The 20,421-nt window shown below is 37.6% G+C and overlaps 2 pseudogenes; one reads left to right on the top strand and one right to left on the bottom strand.

Moving 5' to 3' along the window:
- The first annotated feature begins 233 nt into the window (after positions 1–233).
- LOC128060329 (olfactory receptor 5D18-like) lies at positions 234–5,420 on the top strand (annotated as a pseudogene).
- A 7,472-nt stretch (positions 5,421–12,892) lies between these two features.
- LOC128043903 (olfactory receptor 1052-like) lies at positions 12,893–16,198 on the bottom strand (annotated as a pseudogene).
- Between the last annotated feature and the right edge of the window lie 4,223 nt (positions 16,199–20,421).

The following is a 20,421-nucleotide window of genomic DNA, read 5'->3' as shown; positions in this document are numbered from 1 at the left end:
AATATTTGATAATGATGACTTCTATAGTTACATAATTTTGATAATTGTAAAAGTAATCAGTGATGAAGCATCTGAGTGAAGGGACTTTAACCTATAAATGTTCATGTGAAATGCCCCTAATACTGCTCCAATTTTTCTAGAACATAAGAATTACATCAGAGAATTGTGAGTAATTTTATTATTATTTCAAGCCTTTAAGAGAATGAGGCTACAGTCTCTAGGGTTTATGCCGCATGGGTTTTGACTCTAGATATAAGAATATATCCATCACTCCCAAACAAGAGAGATCCTGCGTTTACCCATCAGCAGGTATGTACAACAGACAGCTCGTGGGAAGCTGCTGTGTAACTCAGGAGCTCAGCCTGATGCTCTGTGACGACCTAAGAGGTGCCATGGGAGGGAACGGGGAAGTTTAAGAAGAAGGGGATATATTATACATCCCCTGCAATTAAAAATAAAATTTGAAAAGAAAAATTAATATTATTTTCCATGTAGAGTAGGTAGAAAAAAAAAGGGTGAGCAGAAAATTACCATTTAGACATAGAGAGTCCTTGTGTAATACTGAGTTATCCTAAAAGCTACCAATCTGAACTGTAAAGGAAGAGGACGTGCAGTCAGGCTCCAGAGCTTTGTATTAGAGCTGGATCAGCTGAGCCCCTGAATTATAGCCCCATAAACAACAGGTCAAAGTAATGTCTCTGCTTTTTAATTTGCTGTCGAAGTTGGTCATAGCTTTTCTTCCAAGCAGCAAGCATCTTTTAATTTCATGGCTGCAGTCATCATTAGCAGTGGTTTTGGAGCCCAAGAGAATAAAGTCTGTCACTGTTTCCATTGTTTCCCCATCTATTTGCCATGAAGTAATGGGACCGAATGTCATGATCTCAGTTTTCTGAATGTTGAGTTTTAAGCCAACTTTTTCACTCTCCTCTTTCACTTTCATCAAAAGGCTGTTTAGAAAAACAAAAGCTATTGTTTTCTCCAGCAGTCATGTATGCATATAAGAGTTGGACCATAAAGAAGGCTGAGCACTGAAGAATTGATGCTTTGAATTGTGTTGTTGGAGAAGACTCTTGAGAATCCTTTGGACTGCAAGGAGCTCCAACCAGTCAATCCTAAAGGAAATCGATCCTGAATATTCATTGGAAAAACTGATGCTGAAGCTGAAGCTCGAATGTTTTGGCCACCTGATACGAAGAACTTACTCAAGGGAAAAGATTCTGATGCTGGGAAAGATTGAAGGCAGGAGGAGAAGGGGATGGCAGGGGATGAGGTGGTTGCATGTCATCACTGACTCGATGGGCATGAGTTTAAGCAAGCTCCCAGAGTTGGTGATGGACAGGGAAGCCTGTTGTGCTGCAGTCCATGGAGTCGCAAAAAGTCAGACACAACTTAGTGACTGAATTGAACTGACTGAAACTATAGGGCCTTCCAGATGGAGCAGTGGTAAAGAATCTGCCTGCTAGTGCAGGAGATGCAGGAGACTGGGTTTAATCCCTGGGTCAGGATGGTCCTCTGGAGTAGGAAATGCATTCAGCTCCAGTGTTCTTTCCTGGAATAAATTCCATGAACAAAGGAGCCTGGCCAGCTACAGTCCATGAGGGGTCACAACAGAGTCAGACACAACTGAGTGACTGAAAACAAAATAATGCCTGGACTGGAGGATTAGAAGAGCTCTGAACATTTGGGGAAGGTGCATTGTCTTGTTTCTACAAATTTTTAAAGGAGTAGTCAAGGTGAAAAAAAAAGACAATTATTTAAATAAAAAAAAAATAAGCAGAGGTTAAACAAACACCAGTGGAGAAAGAGTAAAAGGCTCTATTTTTTATTAAGGTTATATAGCAGACTTAAGAGCAAAACTTATAACAAAAGAGAGAAGAAAAAAATATGCAGGCAATATTAGCTGTTCTATTCCCAAAATAAAAAAAAAAAAAGAAAAAGAAAAAGAAAGAAAGAAAGAAAACTCACCAGTAATTATAAAATAACATTTAGGTCACAAGAACCGTTACATGGAATATAATATTAGTTTAAAACTAATTTTGTATTGGCTTAGACAGATTAGTTATATTTAGAATGTCTGACTTTGTGATAGATTGTCTTCTGAGTTTGTCTTCAACACTCAAATTTATGTAAGAAGAGATAGGGGTCTTAAGTGTTTCAGTTTTGTATATGATCTAACATCTTCATGCTGAGTCATCTGAAGTCTGTCTCTTGATCTATGGAACTAGAGAGAACCTTATCAGAAATGGCAGAGAAAGTTCCTCTCATGGTAGAATCTTAGAGGTATCATCACCAGTTAGAGAAATATAATTCTTTGATATTACCATTTTCTCATGAAATGCCTTCACAGTGTACTACCATCTCAAGTGTTTGATCTTTGTCTTTAACAGGGACACTAAATATCCTATAAAGTGAAAGTGAATTCGCTCAGTAGTGTCCAACTCTTTGTGACCCCATGGACACCAGACTCCTCCATCCATGGGATTTTCTAAGCAAGAGTACTGGAGTGGGTTGCCATTTCCTTCTCCAGGAAATCTTCCAGACCCAGGGATCGAACTCAGGTCTCCCACATTGTAGACAGATGTTTTACTGTCTGAGCCACCAAGGAAGTCCTCCTAAAATCTTCCTACACTTACAGACATTTCTAAATTATAAACTTTAGTAAAGTAACTTATTCTTCCTGGGAGAGAAAATTTTCTTAAATCCTTTCTCAAATCCTTTCTCATCTCATTTTGTTGTTGTTTTCTGGTAAGGCTTTGTCTTATGTACAGTTTCACTGGACACTTGTCCATAGATTTAAAATCTCTAGTGTGTCGTTAATCAGAAGCGTGTCTCAGTCGCTCAGTCGTGTCTGACTCTTTGTGACCTCATGGACTGTAGCCCACCAGGCTCCTCTGTCCTTGGGATTTCTCTAGGCACGAATACTGGAGTGGGTTGCCATTTCCTTCTCCAGGGGATCTGTCTACCCCATAAATCAAACCCAGGTCTCCTGCATTGCAGGTAGATTCTTTACCATCCAAGCCACTGCAATTGGTGTTTGATTGGAAGTATGATCATAAATAAGCTTAATCTCTTAGTTTTGACACCTTGAACATAGACCAGAGCCTATTGTAGAGGAATGGAAAATCTGAGGGAGTCAGAATCAGGATGCCAGATGCTGATGTGTATATTGTCCTTATTTGCACATTATAAGGAAAGTCAAGGATCTCTGTCTTCTGTTTTGTCAAGTCTTGAATAAAGATATAGACTGGATTAACTTTATTATTTTTTCATTTATTATTCCTCAAGTAGTGAGGTGGGATTGATAATCAGGCTTTTCTGAGTTGAGAACACTGTCTGGAAAAAAAAATAAGGTTTATTTTGACAACAGATTTACTGAGTCAGAAACAAAAATCAATGTTACAGTGTTATGTGGAATTAACAGTAAAGACACTGAAGTACATTATAAGAGGTGTCATTCTTAAAGTCACATTGTGAACATGTGATGGTAAATTAATTTAGAAATTTCTCACTTTTGCTATCAGCTGTTCAGTTCAGTTCAGTTGCTCAGTAGTGTCTGACTCTTTGTGATCCCATGAATGCAGCATGCCAGGCCTCCCTATCCATCACCAAGTCCCAGAGTTTACTCAAACTCATGTCCATCGAGTTGGTGATACCATCCAGTCGTCTCATCCTCTGCCATCCCCTCTTCCTTCTGCCCCCAGTCCCTCCCAGCATCAGAGTCTTTTCCAATGAATCAACTATTCTCACGAGGTGGCCAAAGTTCTGGAGTTTCAGCTTTAGTATCAGTCCTTCCAATGAACACCCAGGACTGATATCCTTTAGGATGGACTGATTGGGTCTTCTTGCAGTCCAAGGGACTCTCAAGAGTCTGTTCCAACACCACAGTTCAAAAGCATAAATTCTTTGGCGCTCAGCTTTCTTTTCAGTCCAACTCTCACATCCATACATGACTACTGGAAAAACCATAGCCTTGACTAGATGGACCTTTGTTGGCAAAGTAATGTCTCTGCTTTTAGTACTGAAATAATCAGTTATAGTTCTAGGCTAGGTTAATCTTTTATGAATTTAAAATAGGCAAGGAGACCTAAAAGCGTTGTGGGAGGATTTCATTTAGGATAACCCCCCCATCCTTTAATCTCATATTGTTATTTCTGAATATTAAAATTTATAACTGAGGACTAAACATTTTCAGTGATTGTGTTGCTTAAAGAAAATTTTAAACGGTTTTCCTGTTTAAAATTTTAGACATTTAGCATTTCTTGCATAAGAAAAAATACATGGAGAAATTCTAAAAGAGATATTTTGTTTCATCTACCAATCTTGGTAAGAAGTAGTTAACCAAGTGTCTTATATTCTCATTTTCTTTAATATTTTTGTTTGTAGGAGTTATTCAGATTCTGACAAAAGTCATATTTCTATCAGAGAGCAATAAAAGTAAGGCCATGTTACTCTCCTGGGCTTCTCCAATTACCCAGAGTTGCAAGTCCCCCTCTTCTTGATATTCTTCACCATCTACAGTGTCATTGTGGTAGTGAATCTTGGGATGATAGTAACCATCAAAATTTAACCCCAAATTGCACACCCCCATGTACTTTTTCCTCAGTCATCTCTCCTTTGTGGACTTTTGTTGCTCCTCCATAGTTGTTCCAAAGACCATGGTGAATCTCATGGTAGAAGACAGAACCATTTCATTTGCAGCATGTGTAATGCAATTGTTTTTCTTTTGTACCATTGTGGTGACTGAGTCCCTTTTATCAGCTGTGATGGCCTATGACTGCTTCGCAGCCATCTGCAACCCTCTGCTCTACAGGGTGGCTATGTCACAGAGACTCTGTGTGATGTTAGTGTTTTGGTTTTTTGCCTGGGGAGCAACCTGCTGTTTGACATTCACATGTTCTGTTAGCAAATTATCATTTCAAGGTTTCAATACAATCTATTGCTTCTGGGAGTTCTCCTCCCTGCTTTCCCTCTCTTGTTCTGATACTTATCTCAATCGGTTGCTGCTTTTTTTTTTTTCTCCACCTTTGATGAGACCAGCACACTTTTCATCATTCTCCTGTCTTATGTATTTATTGTTGTCACCATCTTCAAGATGCCTTCAGCCTGTGGTAGCAGGAAAGCCTTCCCTACCTGTGCCTCCCGCCTGACTGCCATCAGCATCTTCCCTGACACCATCCTCTTCCTCTACTCTGTGCCCAACTCTGCAACCTCCAGGCACACAGTCAAAGTGGTGTCTGTGTTTTACAAAGTGGTCATCCCCATGTTGAATCCCCTGATCTACAGTCTGAGAAATAAGGATGTCAAGGACAGTCTCTAAAATCATGGACTCTAAAGTGTTTTCATATTTTCTCTCCAAGAAATATTATAAGCACTTTGAGAAAAGAATTTGCTTCATCATTTTTGCTCTCCACAATATGTAGCAAATGTATCACTTATTTAATATGTAAGCAAATGTTTTCTTTGCTTTTGTTTGCTGGAGAAAGCACAGTGATGAATTCATTAAATTGAAGGATTCTGCTTCATTCAAGTTTATATCATGCTTTGGTGTTTACACACTCTTTTGGCTTCCCAAGTGACACTAGTTGTAAAGAACCTGCCTTCCAATGCAGGAGACATAAGAGAAGGGGTTGGATCCCTGGGTCTGGAAGACTCCCTGGAAAAGGGATGGCAACTCACTCCAGTCATCTTGCTTGGAGAATCCCATGGACAGAGGTGCCTGGTGGGCTATGATCCAAAGGATCCCAAAATGTCAGACATGGCTGAAGATATTTAGCCTGCACAAACATGCATATTAGCACTCAAAAAGTATCAGTTTAGTTGACAATTCTATTTCTGATTTTTTTTTCAAAAGCATCTCTAATTCATGTATAAAATGTGGCTTAGTGATTAGCTGACAGATTTTTTTTTTTCATAATTACCTTTTCCTTAGTATTTAAGGTATGGAAATGAGTGTACACAGAATTATACTTTGATCAAATTATTTTAAGTCACTGGCATCAACTGGTTAGGATTTATACATCATACATCACACACACACACATACACACACACACACACACACATGCACAGGACAAAAAAAAAACTCATATAGAAATAATCAGTCTTTGGTCTTGAGAGTAGCTGAAGACAGTTCATGATAAAGGATCTGTATGTGCATAGATGCATGCTTGGTAAAGAAATTCTGTGCACAGAATTATTCACATCATCCTAAAGGAGATCAGTCCTGGGTGTTCATTGGAAGGACTGATGCTAAAGCTGAAAAACCATAGCCTTGACTAGACGGACCTTAGTCGGCAAAGTAATGTCTTTGTTTTTCAATATGCTATCTAGGTTGGTCATAACTTTCCTTCCAAGGAGTAAGGGTCTTTTAATTTCATGGCTGCAGTCACCATCTGCAGTGATTTTGGAGACCCCCAAAATAGTCTGACACTGTTTCCATTGTTTCCCCATCTATTTCCCATGAAGTGATGGGACCAGATGCCATGATCTTTGTTTTCTGAATGTTGAGCTTTAAACCAACTTTTTCACTCTTCTCTTTCACTTTCATCAAGAGGCTTTTTAGTTCCTCTTCACTTTCTGCCATAAGGGTGGTGTCATCTGCATATATGAGGTTATTGATATTTCTCCCGGCAACCTTGAATCCAGCTGTGCTTCTTTCATCCCAGCGTTTCTCATGATGTACTCTGCATATAAGTTAAATAAGCAGGGTGACTATTATTACTCTTATATAGTATTAAATATACTACTGTTTAAACTCCTCAATTACCATTTTATTAATCCTATATATGTATTGTTTTTTTCCTTCTAAGCACAGTATTGGATTTAGTATCTGATTCAGTTCTGATTCAAGATTTTTCATCATGGTCATTGAGAATAATTAAGCTCCTTATACTACCCTTTGTTTTTATCTCCACCAGGAATTCTCATTCATTCATTTTAACTATAATGCTCATATTTTTAAAATTGTATGAAGGAAAATTACTGTTGAAGCTTATTTATATTTTCCATGTTTCTAATTGTATTATTTTCATTTTCACTTGCATTAAATGTATAGTCTACTGTAGAAAATTACAAAGATTTATATTTATTATTAATCTCCATTTATGTGTTTCAATGTATCATTTCTTTTATCTCTCATAGAGCAGAAAACATGCCACAATTTTCTTGTTAAAAATAAAAAGCAGAAATATACCTTCTTTGTCCAGATTTATGATTAAATGCCCAAATATATTTTTTTAAATGCTCTCTAGTGTACTTTCCATCATTGTAGAATAAAGAAGAGAAGGAAAATATATGTCTGTCTCTATTTTTCTATGTACCTATCACATATATATATATATATATATATATATATATATCCCATAATGAAATCTGTAATGCTTAGAGAATGAAACTATTCAGTTAGTTCAGTCGCTCAAAGAGTAGTATCCAACTCTTTGAAACCCCTGGACTGCAGATGGCAGGCTTCCCTGTCCATCGCCAACTCCCAAAGCTTGCTCAAGCTTATGTCCATCATGTCAGTGATGCCTTCCAAATATGACATTCTCTGTCGTCCCCTTCTCCTCCTGCCTTCAATCTTTCCCAGCATCAAGGTCTTTGCCAACGAGCCAGTTCTTCACATCAGGTAGCCAAAGTATTGGAATTTCAACTTTAGTATTAGTCCTTCAAATGAATATTCAGAACTGATTTCCTTTAGGATGGACTGGTTGTGTCTCCTTGCAGTCCAAGGAACTCTCAAGAGTATTCTCCAACACCACAGTTCAAAAGCATCAATTCTTCAGCGCTTAGCTTTCTTTATGGTCCGACTCTCACATCCAACATAACTACTGGAAAAACCATAGCTTTTACTAGATGGGCCTTTGTTAGTAAAGTAATGACTGTGCTTTTGAATATCTAGGTTGATCATTCAGATGCGTATATCTTTCCTTTCCTCCTTTGCCTTTAGCTTATCTTCTTTTCTCAGCTATTTGTAAGACCTCATCAGACAACCATTTTGCCTTTTTGCATTTCTTATTTTGGGGGATGGTCTTGATCACTGCCTCCTGTATGATGTCATGAACCTCCGTCTTTATTTATTGAGGCACTCTGTCTATCAGATCTAATCCCTTGAATCTATTTCTCACTTCCACTCTATAATCATAATGGATTTGATTTAAGTCATACCTGAAAGGTCTAGTGGTTTTCCTTACTTTCTTCAATTTAAGTCTGAATTTGGCAATAAGGAGTTCATGATCTGAAGAAAATTTTCCTCAGTGATCAGTACAAAGAAATAGAGGAAAGCAATAGAATGGGAAAGACTATAGATCTCTTCAAGAAAATTAGAGAAACCAGGGGAATATTTCATGCAAAGATGGGCTCAATAAAGGACAGAAATGGTATGGACCTAACAGAAGCAGAAGATATTCGGAAGAGGTGGACAGAATACACAGAAGAACTATCCAAAAAATCTTCATGACCCAGATAACCACGATGGTGTGGTCACTCACCTAGAGCCAGATATCCTGGGATGTGAAGTCAGGTGGGCCTTTGGAAGCATCACTATGACAAAGCTAGTGGGATGATGAAATTACTCTTGAGCTATTTCAAATCCTAAAAGATGATGCTGTGAAGGTGCTGCACTAAATAAGTCAGCAAACTTGGAAAACTCAGCTGTGGCAACAGGACAGGAAAAGGTCAGTTTTCATTCCAATCTCAAAGAAAGGCAATGTCAAAGAATGTTCAAACTACCTCACAATTGCACCAATCTCACATGCTAGCAGAGTAATGCTCAAAATTCTCGAAGCCAGGCTTCAATAGTATGTGAACTGTGGAGTTCCAGATGTTCAAGCTGGATTTAGAAGAGGCGGAGTAACCAGAGATCAAATTGCCAACATCCTTTAGAATATAAAAAAGCAAGAGAGTTCCAGAAAAACATATATTCCTGCTTTATTGACCATGCAAAAACCTTTGTTGGTGTGTATCTCAACAAACTTTAGAAAATTCCTAAAGAAATGGAAATGCCAGACCACCTGACCTGCCTCTTGAGAAATCTGTATGCAGGTCAAGAAGAAACAGAACTGTACATGGAACAACAGACTGGTTCCAAATAGGAAAAGGAGTATGTCAAGGCTATATATTGTTATCTTGCTTATTTAACATATGTGCAGAGTGCATCATAAGAAATGCTGAGCTGGCTGAAGCACAAGCTGTAATCAAGATTTCCGGGGAAAAAAATCAATGTCAGATGTGCAGATGACACAACCTCTAGGGCAGAAAGTGAAGAAGAACTAAAAAGCCTCTTGTTGATAGTGAAAGAGAAGAGTGAAAAAGTTGGCTTAAAACTCAACATTCAGAAAATGAAGATCATGGCATCTGGTCCCATCACTTCATGGGAAATAGATGGGAAACAGTGGAAACAGTGTCAGACATTATTTTTCTGGACTCCAAAATCACTGCAGATGGTGACTGCAGCCATGAAATTAAAAGACGCTTACTCCTTGGAAGAAAAGTTGTGACCAACCTAGATAGCATATTCAAAAGCAGAGACATTACTTTGCCAACTGAGGTCCATCTAGTCAAGGCTATGGTTTTTCCTGAGGTCATGTATGGATGTGAGAGTTGGACTGTGAAGAAAGCTGAGCACCGAAGAATTGATGTTTTTGGTGTTGGACAAGACTCTTGAGAGTTCCTTGGACTGCAAGGAGATCCAACCAGTCCATTCTGAAGGAGATCAGCCCTGGGATTTCTTTGGAAAGAATGATGCTAAAGCTGAAACTCCAGTACTTTGGCCACCTCATGCGAAGAGTTGACTCATTGGAAAAGACTCTGATGCTGGGAGGGATTGGGGGCAGGAGGAGAAGGGGACGACCGAGGATGAGATGGCTGGATGGCATCACGGAATCGATGGACGTGAATCTGAGTGAACTCCAGGAGTTCGTGATGGACAGTGAGGCCTGGCGTGCTGCAATTCATGGGGTCGCAAAGAGTCAGATACAACTGAGTGACTGAACTGAACTGAACTGAAAAGGTATTTTGGGAGCTTCCCTGATGGATCAGTGGGTAAAGAATCTGCTTGCAATGCTAGAGACACAGGAGACGCCAGTTCAATTCCACTGGCCAGTGAGATTCCCCTGGTGGAAAAAATGGCAACCAACTCCAGTATTCTTGCCTGAAAAATTCTATGGACAGAGAAGCCTGATGGGCTACAGTCCAAGTGTTGCAAAGATTCAGATATGACTAAGAGACTGGGCACATGCACAAAGAGGTATTTTTAGTTATCTTCTTTGAGAACAGATATAACTTGCATCTAATGTTGACCTACCAAAGACAAGACAGTCTCCATAATATAAAATTGTGCAATCCCAAATAGCAATAATGCTGAAGTCCATAAGTCTTAATTTACTTTATCAATCTGTGTTTTGGTAGGTAAAAATTGGCATAGTTGATTTTACATGGAGTATTTTGCTTTAGATTTATGTTTTTTCTTCAGAACTTTATTTCCTCCTTATAGTGTTTTATTCAATCAATAAAGATAATAATTACCTATAAATACCAATTACAATTGCTACGTTGGTTTTACTTCTAGCTCTCATCTATATAGAGACATAGAATTCTTATGGCATGTAGTACTTATGTCTAATTTTTTTCCTCTTAACTAATTTATGTTGCTAATGACACAGATATAAATTTCCCACTCATGGAAATGCTTTCCTTTTTAAAAAACATATTTTTATAAATTAAACATAAATTTATACATATATTTATTTTTGAATAATAAGTACATAATATTTTACAATATGCAAGACACATTCATGCTTTCCCAAATTTTGAGATCTAATATTAGGTAACATTCATCTTAGAATAGTCTACAGACTCTGTTCGTTATACTATATCACATAATCATTTTTTCAAATATTTTGATTCATATTATTTAAAATCTGAGATCCTTAAAGTTAACTGAATTATACAACTTTTCATATTCTTTCTCTCCTGTAGGATTTCACTTCTTAACAATGCTAATCTGTTTCTATATTTATAACTGTATAGCTAACAAGCATTTATATATGCTACATATATATTTACATATCTATGGATGAAACTCTAAAGCAGTATGTTTATTTTCTCTTTATAAATAAACTGTGTTTAGCAAATTTAAGTATCTTGTTTACTATTATGGAATTAAGGCACACTATCCTCTCACATGTATTGAAGTCTCTTGTTCCCATCACATGTTCAACTTCAGAAAGATTAAAGGTTACTGAAACAATATATACCCTGTAGGTTTGGGGATGTGTCATTGTGTTTTTTTTACTTGCCTGTTAAACACTTTGGATTCACCCTTGGCTCCTCCCTCCCTCACCATCTTGCCAGGTCCCTCATCAGTATATATATTTTATTTGTTTTCTCACAATTTTCACCATGGCAGCGCTGGTCTAATGTGCCACCAACTCTTGGCTAAATCGTTGTGCAGCCTCCTGCCTAGATTTCTGCCTTCCATTTTACCATTCTATGGTGTATACCTGAACCAGTAGTTCAGGAAGAGTGAGTTTCTTAAATTGTAATTTGGGTCATGTCATTTTTCTCTCTGACTCCCACAGTGTCTTTTCTTCACTCAAATTCTAAGCCTGTACATATACAGACATGGTCTGGACTTCTTTTCCTCTCTGGAAACATCTCCTGTTTCACCTCTCTTTCCCTCTTTATTCCAGTTCTGATCTTTTTGTTATTTCCTGAACATCCTAGGAGATCTTTTCTTCCCAGAAAATCTTCGTTTAGAAATTCTTATGTTAAGAGGATCTGACATCTATTGTTTTTTCTCTTAACCAATTTATCTGTCTAGTGACACAGGTTCAATTCTTCCTAGTCATGTCAAACCTCTTTTTCTCAAAAGAAATTTAAAAAAAATCTTAATCTTTTCTCAAGTCTTGTGGGTGATTTTCATGAACTATCTCTTGAATATGTCCCCTTCTCTGTATTACTCTTCTTATCTATTTCAGAACAGCTTTTTCCTAATTTGTTCTTTTACTTTCCACAATGTTGGTAACAGTGATATCCTGGGAAATTGCTTAAAGAATCCTATTTGCACGTCATTGATACTCTCATTTATTAGCCATTGAGAAGGTGTAAAATGTGTTACACTGTTATTAAAGGCCTTAATATATATGGCAGTAAATAGCTTGCTAGACTTCTTTTCTACAGCTTTTACTTTAGAATTCTATCATAGAGCAAAATTCATATATTTGTTTATATGTTAATAGTCCTTCCCACTTACCTTAGTCCTCCATCAACAGATTCTCTAGCAAGCTTTAGTTCCATACATTGAACCTCTTAATTTTGGACCAAACAGAGTAACCTGTACAACAAAAAGTACTCAGTAAAAATGTGTTGAATGAGCAAATTATAGCTAATGAGAATTTCCTTAGCCATTTTTCTAAGCTATGTTTCTAAGATATTATAAGATATGAATGTAAGCATAAAATTGAAGATATAGTGAGACTTGAGTGATGGCATTTTTCGAACAAAAAGCAGTGATAATATCAAAGAAAACCATGCCAGTGAAACATTTCAATTGTTGTCTGCAATAGTAATGCATTTGGCAAATGCCCGTTGGAGTTTTCTATTGATTTGAGTCAATGACATTTTCTTCTAAATTCATGGTGAGTTCTTTCAGAGTTTATCATGATAATTTGTTAGAAAAAAAAATATCAGTTTTTCAAGAATGAAGCCATTAAGTTGCAAAACAATGAATGATGAAATAGAGTGATTTTTAGTCTCCTTGTCAAATTCAACACTTGTGTCTCAAATTGCATGAGTCTTGATTACAGTTGTGTTTGTTATTGTATTTGTTACACAATGTTTACAAAATATATTTTCAGATTAATTTTAGATTGGAAAAGCCACGGACAGAACTGCATCAAGTGGAGGTTCTCTTATGCCATATTGACCATTTTGCTGCATCTCTCTCATCCTTATTCCTCAGACTATAAATCAGTGAGTTTAACATGGAGATCACCAACAAAGACTTTCTCCTGTTCCAAGGAATACTGAGAGCTTGGCTGGATATAGCTGAAGGTCACAGACCCATAAAATAAGGTCACAGCAGTCAGATGGGAGGCACAAGTGGAGAAGGCTTTGTGCCTTCCCTCAGCTAAGCTGATTCTCTGGATGGCGATGATGATGTGAATACAAGAGACCATGATGATTTTAATGTGTTGTTGGATTCTGATTGCTAGAATTTTGTTGAGGATTTTGGCATCTATGTTCATCAGTGATATTGGCCTGTAGTTTTCTTTTTTTAAAACTCTCCAGAAAGCAGGAATAGAAGGAACATACCTCAACATAATAAAAGCTATATATGACAAACCCACAGCAAACATTATCCTCAATGGTGAAAAATTGAAAGCATTTCCCCTAAAGTCAGGAACAAGACAAGGGTGTCCACTTTCACCGCTACTATTCAACATAGTTCTGGAAGTTTTGGCCACAGCAATCAGAGCAGAAAAAGAAATAAAAGGAATCCAAATTGGAAAAGAAGAAGTAAAACTCTCACTGTTTGCAGATGACATGATCCTCTACATAGAAAACCCTAAAGACTCCACCAGAAAATTACTAGAGCTCATCAATGAATATAGTAAAGTTGCAGGATATAAAATCAACACACAGAAATCCCTTGCATTCCTATACACCAATAATGAGAAAGTAGAAAAAGCAATTAAGGAAACAATTCCATTCACCATTGCAACGAAAAGAATAAAATACTTAGGAATATATCTACCCAAAGAAACTAAAGACCTATATACAGAAAACTATAAAACACTGATGAAAGAAATCAAAGAGGACACTAATAGATGGAGAAATATACCATGTTCATGGATCGGAAGAATCAATATAGTGAAAATGAGTATATTACCCAAAGCAATTTACAAATTCAATGCAATCCCTATCAAGCTACCAGCCATATTTTTCACAGAACTAGAACAAATAATTTCAAGATTTGTATGGAAATACAAAAAACCTCGAATTGCCAAAGCAATCTTGAGAAAGAAGAATGGAACTGGAGGAATCAACTTGCCTGACTTCAGGCTCTACTACAAAGCCACAGTCATCAAAACAGTATGGTACTGGCACAAAGACAGACATATAGATCAATGGAACAAAATAGAAAGCCCAGAGATAAATCCACACACATATGGACACCTTATCTTTGACACAGGAGGCAAGAATATACAATGGAGTAAAGACAATCTCTTTAACAAGTGGTGCTGGGAAAACTGGTCAACCACTTGTAAAAGAATGAAACTAGATCACTTTCTAACACCACACACAAAAATAAACTCAAAATGGATTAAAGATCTAAATGTAAGACCAGAAACTATAAAACTCCTAGAGGAGAACATAGGCAAAACACTCTCAGACATAAATCACAGCAGGATCCTCTATGATCCACCCCCCAGAATTCTGGAAATAAAAGCAAAAATAAACAAATGGGATCTAATTAAAATTAAAAGCTTCTGCACAACAAAGGAAAATATCAGCAAGGTGAAAAGACAGCCTTCTGAATGGGAGAAAATAATAGCAAATGAAGCGACTGACAAACAACTAATCTCAAAAATATACAAGCAACTTATGCAGCTCAATTCCAGAAAAATAAATGACCCAATCAAAAAATGGGCCAAAGAACTAAATAGACACATCTCCAAAGAAGACATACGGATGGCTAACAAACACATGAAAAGATGCTCAACATCACTCATTATCAGAGAAATGCAAATCAAAACCACAATGAGGTACCACTTCACACCAGTCAGAATGGCTGCGATCCAAAAATCTGCAAGCAATAAATGCTGGAGAGGGTGTGGAGAAAAGGGAACCCTCCTACACTGTTGGTGGGAATGCAAACTAGTACAGCCACTATGGAGAACAGTGTGGAGATTCCTTAAAAAATTGCAAATAGAACTCCCTTATGACCCAGCAATCCCACTGCTGGGCATACACACCGAGGAAACCAGAATTGAAAGAGACACATGTACCCCAATGTTCATCGCAGCACTGTTTATAATAGCCAGGACATGGAAACAACCTAGATGTCCATCAGCAGATGAATGGATAAGAAAGCTGTGGTACATATACACAATGGAGTATTACTCAGCCATCAAAAAGAATTCATTTGAATCAGTTCTGATGAGATGGACGAAACTGGAGCCGATTATACAGAGTGAAGTAAGCCAGAAAGAAAAACACCAATACAGTATACTAACACATATATACGGAATTTAGAAAGATGGCAATGACGACCCTGGATGCAAGACAGGAAAAAGACGCAGCTGTCTATAACGGACTTTTGGACTCAGAGGGAGAGGGAGAGGGTGGGATGATATGGGAGAATGGCATTCTATCATGTATACTATCATGTAAGAATTGAATCGCTAGTCTATGTCTGACGCAGGATACAGCATGCTTGGGGCTGGTGCATGGGGATGACCCACAGAGATGTTATGGGGAGGGAGGTGGGAGGGGGGTTCATGTTTGGGAACACATGTAAGAATTAAAGATTTTAAAATTAAAAAAAAAAAAAAAAGAGACCATGATGATAATAAAAGTGAACATTGCAATGACCCCAGAGAATATCAAAAGCAGCATTTCATTGTTATAAGCATCTGAACAAGAAAGCTTCAAAAGAGGGGGAATGTCACAGAAATAGTGATTCACAATGTTAGGACCACAGAAGTCTAGTTTTAGCAAACCTATTGTGTGTGTCAGGGAGTTAAAGAGTCCTCCCGAGTAAGATAAAAGAACCATATGAATACAAACCCGTTGGGTCATAATGACTGTATATAACAGCAGCGTGGCTATTGCGACATAGCGGTCATAAGCCATCATAGACAGGAGAATGCCTTATATGGTTACATACAATGCAAAAAAGAAACTCTGTATAACACATACAGAAAAGGTGCTGGACTTATGTTTTGAAAGGAAATTGACTAGCATTTTACGAGAAAAGACAGTAGAGTAGCAGATATCACAAAAATGTTGCCAAGGAAGAAGTACATTGGAGTATGAAGCTGGACATTTAGCCAGATCAATATGATCATCCCCCAGTTGCCTATCAGAGTGATAAAATAAGGAAAAAAAGCAGAAAGAGAGGGAACTGCAATTTAGAATTTTCAGTTAAACCTAACAGAAGGAATTCCTTCACAGCTGTGTGATTCCAATCTGCCATGCCTCCAGGTTTGTATAGCTCTTTAGCTGCAGAATAAGATGATATCACTCAGAAAAAAAAAAAAAAAAAATATATATATATATATATATATATATATATATATATATATATATGATTTCTCCATGATCTGGTGTCCACAATAACAAGAAGCATCTAGGTTTAGCCTGTAATTAGATGAAAAAAGAAATTAGCTTCAGCACCAGACCTTGTGTTTGCTAGACAATACATTTATAATGACTCACATTTTTTAAACTAGAGATTATTTTATTCCTTCCTTCTCAGTTTACACATAGTCAACATTACAATAAGGAAACTATCTTAGATAATGAAGCTACTAATTGGTAGAACTGACATTATTACCCATATACGGCTTATATCAACCACCTGACTTGGTCAATGACACATATAAGTTCTCTGCTTACAAGGGTTACAGACTCTGTAATAGAAATGATTTTCTTACCTGTGGCTAACCTATTCCTATTTTTTAATACCCAGTTAACTGTTGACACTCATAATATTCAACTTCTTTCGTTTACAAGTCTCAAATATCAGAAAATTTTGCCTCACCTATGCTAAGATTTCCCACTTGGACAAACAATGGCTGTGCCTTCCATGATAGCTGAAACAGGAGGAAGTGATAGAGACATATTTTCATTTACTATTTAGTATTAAAGCCCATCAAAAACTAGCACTGTTATTTAACTTGATAATTTTTATATCACACTTTTGTATTTGCCTTCCCATTTTTTTTTAAATCAACATGAAAACAACAAACCCAAAAATTTCATGTAAGGAGGTAAGCCGTGAGTGTGAAGTGTCAAAACTATTACCTTCACATCTCTGAGGGTTTTTGTTTATTTGTTTGTTTTGTTTTTATTAGCATTAAAATAACAAACCCAAAAGATGTCACGTGAAGAGTCAAGGTGTGAGTGTGAAGTACCAAAATTATATTGGTCAGATAAGTGTTGTTTTAAAAAAAAAATGTAGGCTGTCACTCAATTTCATTTGCTTTTTTGGCATGATATAACGTTAACTCAACAATATTTATGATTCAATATCAATAAATTAAGCATTTGTATATACTTTCATGGGCTTCCCTGGTGGCTCAGAGGTTAAAGTGTCTGCTTGCAATTCAGGAGACCTCGGTTCGATCCTTGGGTTGGGAAGATCCCCTGGAGAAGGAAATCGTAACCCACTCCAGTATTCTTGCCTGGAGAATCCCATGGACAGAGAAGCCTGGTAGGCTACAGTCCATGGGGTTGCAAGGAGTTGGACACGACTGAGTGACTTCACTCACTCACTTCACTTTCATATGTTTAATATACACTGTTTATTACATGAGGCCTTGCCAAGGAGCACCACTGTAAAGAACCCTGTGTTATTGCAGGGGGCACTAAAGATCTGGGTTTTATCACTGGGCTGGGAAGATCCCTTGAAGGAGGGCATGGCAACCCACTCCAGTATTCTTGCCTGGAGATTTGTGATGGACAGAGGAGAGTGGTCACGTATGACTGAAGAGACTTAGCACACATGCATGCACACTTACTACATATATATTACAACTTTCTGCCAAGAAATGCTATATTTTGTTAGAGATGAAAAAGGAAACGTCATGCTCTCAAGGTGTTTACATGTTATTAAAGAAATGAATCAAATAAGCACCTATTGATATTTCACATACAACAGGGTAAATACTATGAAGAAAAAATAATGCAGGAGATGGTGAATAAAAAGCGAGGGTAGTTACTTTACTCTGTTGAGTATTAGTTTCTTATTGCTGTTGTAACAAGTTCCCAAGAATTGGTGGCTTAAAATAACAAGCATGTATTTTATACAAGGCACTGGGTTAGGTGTTATACATCTCAAGAGAGATGTTTGAGTTGTGTTGTCAAGGAACTTGAAATCTATGGAGGTCAGGATATGAATAAGCTTGGGATGTAAAATTCAGGTATTGTTAAACAAAACCAAAGCTTTCATTCTATTAGTACAGAGGTTCATCATTCACAAACTGAGATTATACACTTGATCATGTTTATATTTTAGATCAATGAATTTGGGAATCAAAGTCTACTATATCCAGAAAAAAGAAGAAATAATTTATTGGGAAATAGAAGTAACTTTTCTTTTCTTGTTAAAATATCTACATTGTAAAATACAGAATTGGTGTATTATAATTTGTATGGATGTGAGAGTTGGACTGTGAAGAAGGCTGAGCACTGAAGAATTGATGTTTTTCAACTGTGGTGTTGGAGAAGACTCTTGAGAGTCCCTTGGACTGCAAGGAGATCCAACCAGTCCATTCTGAAGGAGATCAACCCTGGGATTTCTTTGGAAGGAATGATGCTGAGGCTGAAACTATAGTACTTTGGCCACCTCATGAGAATAGTTGACTCATTGGAAAAGACTCTGATGCTGGGAGGGATTGGGGGCAGGAGAAGGGGATGATCGAGGATGAGATGGCTGGATGGCATCACGGACTCGATGGACATGAGTCTGAGTGAACTCCGGGAGATGGTGGTGAACAGGGAGGCCTGGCATGCTGCGATTCATGGGGTCGCAAAGAGTCGGACACGACTGAGCGGCTGAACTGAACTGAACTGACTGAATTTGGTACTAGGTGATCAGTCTTGCCCAACTGTTTGTGACCTCATGGACTGTAAACCACTAAGCTCCTCTGTCCATGGAATTATCCTAACAAGAATACTGGAAAGGATTGCATTTCCTCCTTCAGGGGATCTTCCAGACCCAGGGATCAAACCCGTGTCTTGTGTCTCCTGCATTTGCAGGAGAATTCTTTCACTAGTGTGCCACATGGGAAACCCCAAAGCACATTAATGTCTTTTTTACTGGGAATTTTTTTCCCCCTCTGAGGATTCTTAGTGTAATGGGGACATCATGTCACTGGTGTGTTCAGACGAGGATTGAAACAGGCTGGAACCTGAGACCTGGGACTCTTTGTTACAGTGCTTGCGCCTGGACAAATGTCTCATTGAGCTGAAAAATACAAAGAAACTCTGAAGGACTCAGAGAGAACTGTGCACATGCACAGTTGGGGGCAATTATGGACAACAAGATGCAAAAATATCAAGCTGTTCCTCTCCACCCAAATAAAAATAATAATAATAATAAGACCAACAACCCAGCTGCCACTTCTAAAGAGCTGGGAACAAAATTATGGTGTTGGGAGCAAAACCAGGGTACTTTGCATGCCTCCTGCATTTAACACCACCAAAAGGGTGGGGGAATCATATAAATCATCCCTCCAGCCTGCTTGGGACCCCACTCCACACTCACCCCATAAAAGGAACAGCTTGCCCACCTTTGAGGAGCAAGTAAGGGAACCTATAATGCTTTTCATTTCCCCCCACCCCCACCCCACTGCATCAGGGTCACAATAAAGCCATGCCAGAATTTCTTGTCTAGCCTCATCGGTTTCTATTGATTAAGGAGGGTAAAAATTCTGACCAGTAAGAAGATGGCTTGAGTTCCAATATAACTCTTCTTTTGACCTGTTGCATATTCCTTATAATAATAAAAAGAAACAAAGAAAACATGTGTGTATAAGTTTCTCTTCATTATTCGGAGAAAGGGAGGGAAAAATGAAGTTCTGTGCCAGTTTGATTAGCATAAGTCACATGGAGGATGTAGCAGTGACCTGAAGCACGATATTGATAGACAAGCCTCAACGTCAGGACACAGGAAAACCAGGTGAGAATCCAATAGGTTAAACAGCAAGAGTTCTAACAACAGCTTTATCAATGGAACCTATAATAGAAAACACGAGGTAGGGAAAAGTGTTACATTGCACTAAAGTATGCTTTTCTCTCATGCTGTTAGAATTACAACTAGAACGCAGAGTCATTCTGTCACTAAATTTGGGATTTCTGATACCAACAAGTATCATTTATCTGATAAAATTAGAGTCTGCTTTTGAACAGTAATAATTGTGAGTATTCCCTTAGGAAAAAAAACTACTGGAAACAACAGTTTTGTGACTGAAAGACATAGTTAAATGCAATTCTTCCAAATCTCAGAAAGGTATCCTGAAAAGTCAAAATTCCCCAGAGAAAAGAATTTGTTTAAAAAATATGAAATTCCTTCACTATAGTTTACTTTTTACTTGTAACTCCAAACGGACATTAGAAAAAACACAATCAACAATGATCAAGGTCACAATAAGAAAGATAATGGTGAGAGAAATCACAAAGTTAAAAGCATTTATC

Source organism: Budorcas taxicolor, chromosome 2 (assembly GCF_023091745.1).
Source record: "Budorcas taxicolor isolate Tak-1 chromosome 2, Takin1.1, whole genome shotgun sequence".
Lineage (NCBI taxonomy): Eukaryota > Metazoa > Chordata > Mammalia > Artiodactyla > Bovidae > Budorcas > Budorcas taxicolor.
This window is presented reverse-complemented; position numbering and strand designations above follow the sequence as displayed.